Here is a 3,663-nt window from a genome sequence, read left to right as displayed (position 1 = left end):
CCCGGGTCCAAGCAGTTGTCTTACCTTAGCCTCCCGAGTAGCTGGGATTACAGGCATGCGCCACCACACCCAGCTAATTTTGTATTTTTAGTAGAGACAGAGTTTTACCATGTTGGCCAGGCTGGTCTCAAACTCCTGACCTAGGTGATCCGACTGCCTTGGCCTCCCAAAGTGCTGGGATTACAGGCATGAGCCACCGTGCCCCACCCAAAGTTCTTTTTTAAGTTGGCTTTCCTGTTTCACCAAGAAGTAAATTGGCATCTTTATTTTCTGTTCCATGTTTTGCTCTTGAGATTTCTAAGAAGAAGTGCTTACAGCACTATGTTCATCCCAAAAGTTTGCCTTCTTGTTTGAAGATCAAACCAGGGCCTTTAGCCTGATGCAGTGGCTCATGCCTGTCATCCCAGCACTTTGGGAGGCTGGAGCAGGCAGATTGTTTGAGCTCAGGAATTTAAGACCAGCCTGGTAGCATGGTGAAAACCCGTCTCTACAAAAAATACAAAAATTAGCCAGGCATGGTGGCATGTGCCTTTAGTCCCAGTTACTAGGGAGGCTGAGGCTGGAAGATCGCTTGAGCCTGGGAGGTGGGAGGATCACTTGAGCCTAGGAGGCAGAGGTTGCAGTGAGCCGAGATGGCGCCACTGCACTCCAGCCTGGGTGACAGAGTGAGACCCTGTCTCAAAAAACAAAAACAAACAAACAAACAAACAAGGCCGTTGAATTTTCTTTAAGACCCTGGTCTGTCAGAGATTTCTCCCTGACTGCTTTTCATAAAACTCCCCATGTCATTCTATCTCTTTAAAAGGCAAATTCTTCCTGTTTAATTGACCTTACCATTTTCTAATTGTCAGTGCCAAAGGTCCCTCAGAGAATAATCCAGCCACCCTCTCTTCTTCACCATCCACTCACTCTTTACATTTTTGAAGTCTAGTTTCAACACCATCACCCTACCACCACCACAGAGACCTCAATGTAATTTATCTTTCCTGGGGACCTGCTCATCATCCTAACCAACAGTTTTGGTTTTGTTGTTGTTGTCGTTTTGTTTTTGTTTTTGTTTTGAGATGCGGTCTCGCTCTGTTGCCCAGGCTGGAGTGCAGTGGTGCAATCTAGACTCACTGCAACCTCTCCATCCCTGGTTCAAGCGATTCTCATGCCTCAGTCCCAGGTAGCTAGGATTATAGGCATGTACCACCAAGCCAAGGTAATTTTCTTATTTTTGGTAGAAGCAGAGTTTCACCATGTTGGCCGGGCTATTCTTGAACTCTTGACCTCAAGTGATCCACCTGCCTTGGCCTCCCAAAGTGCTGGGATTACAGGCGTGAGGCACCATGCCTGGCTCTAACCAGTGTCTATCCAAATGGCCTCTCTGTCACTCCTGGAGAACTGCAGGCTTCCCTCCTTCGCACAGCTCTCACCTTTGGGATTGATCACATTGCCAAGCCTTGGCTTCTCTCCTCGGGACACTGCCTCTGTTTCCTTCATGGGTAGGTTTTCTTCCTTTGAGTTTGTTTATTCCAGAGTTCTATGCTCTTTTGTTGATGTTGTTCTAAATCCCCACTCACACCTGTAATCCCAGCATTTTGGGAGGCTGAGATAGGTGGATCACTTGAGGTCAGGAGTTCGAGACCAGCCTGGTCAACATAGTGAAATGCCCTCTCTACTGAAAAATACAAAAAAAAAAAAAAAAAAAAAATAGCCAGATGTGGTGGCACCCACACGGAATCCCAGCTACTCAGGAGGCTGAGACAGGAGAATCACTTGAACCCAAGGCAGAGGTTGCAGTGAGCTTAGATCGCGCCACTACACCACTCCAGCCTGGGTGACAGAGCAAGACTCTATCTCAGGGAAACAAAGGAAAAGAAAAGAAAGAAAGAAACTTCCCCTTATCTGTCACCTCATCACTTTGGCAGAAAGTCTGAGATTTAATCCTAAATCGTTATTTTCAATTTTCCTCAATTATCTCACTCTAGCCAATATCCAGAGTTTCACTTGGGCTTTTGCCTTGAAAGTTTCTGTTCATTGATTATTTTCATCCCTACTGTTATCATTATTACATGCCTGCACTTGGGTAAAAAATATAGTTTACCTGATCCCAATAGCTCATCTCTTTTCCCTCCTATATTTGCACTCTACTGTTAAATTACATTTCCTCAAATACTGTTTTCCTCACATCAAAAACTTTCAGTGGCATCCTCTAGAGCCTTTCTTATTTAGGATTCCTTGACAGTTAGGCCCTTATTGACACCTTCCTCTTATGTCCTAAGTGAACTTTCCATTCCAGGCAAACTGGCCTACTCGTTCCATTTTTTATTCTAAATGTAATAGTCATAATAAATAATTTTTACAATACTGTATTAGCAGTTCTACTAGATAGCAAAACCGTTGATTAGTGAACCATTAACAGAGATTGGTTTCTCTTTTTGAAGGATCTATCCTTGATATCTCATGATACACATCTGTGGATTCTGGAGCCAAGCTAACTGGGTTAAGTTCTTGGATCTGCCACTTAGGAACTTGGGCAAGTTGCCTCGTTTCCCTATCTGTAAAATGGGCTGACAATAATGCTTATCTCACAGGGTTGCTGTGCAACTTACAATAGTCCCTGGAATATAGTAAGCACTAGGTAATTAGGCTATTTTCATTCCCTTAATGAATGCACATTTAAAGGCCGTATATTTTTAGGGGTTTTTTGTTTTGTTTTGGGAACAAATACTTTTTAATTGGCTTAAAGTTTATTTTTATTTTTATTAATAAAACAAAACAAACAAAAACAAAAACAAGAAAAAAGCAAAAACAAATATCCTGGAGAATCATGCAATGCTTCTAGCATTGAACACAATCCGGGATCTCAAGTCTCCATGCTTCTTTGCTACTGGTCCTGTAATGGCAGAACTTTTCATCTCACTGTTATTATTTACTATGACCCCTGCATTGTCTTTAAAATAAAGAAACATGCCATCTTTTCTCTGGTATGACTTCTGTTGTCAAATGACCACTGCTGGAGGTACCTTTTTTCTGAGCTCTGGTTTGCCGTTTCTTGACTATGGTCATCACCATGTAACCCACATCAGCAGCGGGAAGTGTGTTCAGCTGTCCATTGATCCCCTTCCTGGAGATGATACACAGACTTTTGTCTCCTGCGCTGTCAGCGTAGTTGATCACAGCTCCTGCTGGAAGACCCAGAGAAATTAGAAACTTCACACCAGAGGACCCACCACATCCTCGCTTCGACATCTGTCTTTTTTTTTTTTTTTTTTTTTTTTTGAGATGGATTTTCACTCTTGTTGCCCAGGCTGGAATATAATGGCATGATCTCGGCTTACTGCAACCTCCACCTCCCCTGTTCAAACAATTCTCCTGCCTCAGCCTCCCAAAGCTAGGATTATAGGTGCCTGCTACCATGCCCAGCTTTTTTTCTTTCTTTCTTTTTTTTTTTTTGTATTTTAGTAAAGACGGGGTTTCACCACGTAGGCCAGGCTGGTCCCGAACTCCTGACCTTAGGTGGTCCACCCACCTCAGCCTCCCAAAGTGCTGGGATTACAGGCTTGAGCCATTGCGCCTGGCCCACTTCAACATCTTGAACCATGGAAAGTAAAGGCCATATAGTGATGTATAGTGTAAATAATGTGATTAGGTCTATTGGTATGCTAGCCAAAGTGA

The 3,663-nt window shown here is 43.4% G+C and overlaps 1 pseudogene; it reads right to left on the bottom strand.

The window, feature by feature from the left end:
* Positions 1-2,813: 2,813 nt before the first annotated feature.
* Positions 2,814-3,237, bottom strand: LOC103217929 (large ribosomal subunit protein uL14 pseudogene; annotated as a pseudogene).
* Positions 3,238-3,663: the final 426 nt, after the last annotated feature.

Source organism: Chlorocebus sabaeus, chromosome 10 (assembly GCF_047675955.1).
Source record: "Chlorocebus sabaeus isolate Y175 chromosome 10, mChlSab1.0.hap1, whole genome shotgun sequence".
Lineage (NCBI taxonomy): Eukaryota > Metazoa > Chordata > Mammalia > Primates > Cercopithecidae > Chlorocebus > Chlorocebus sabaeus.
This window is presented reverse-complemented; position numbering and strand designations above follow the sequence as displayed.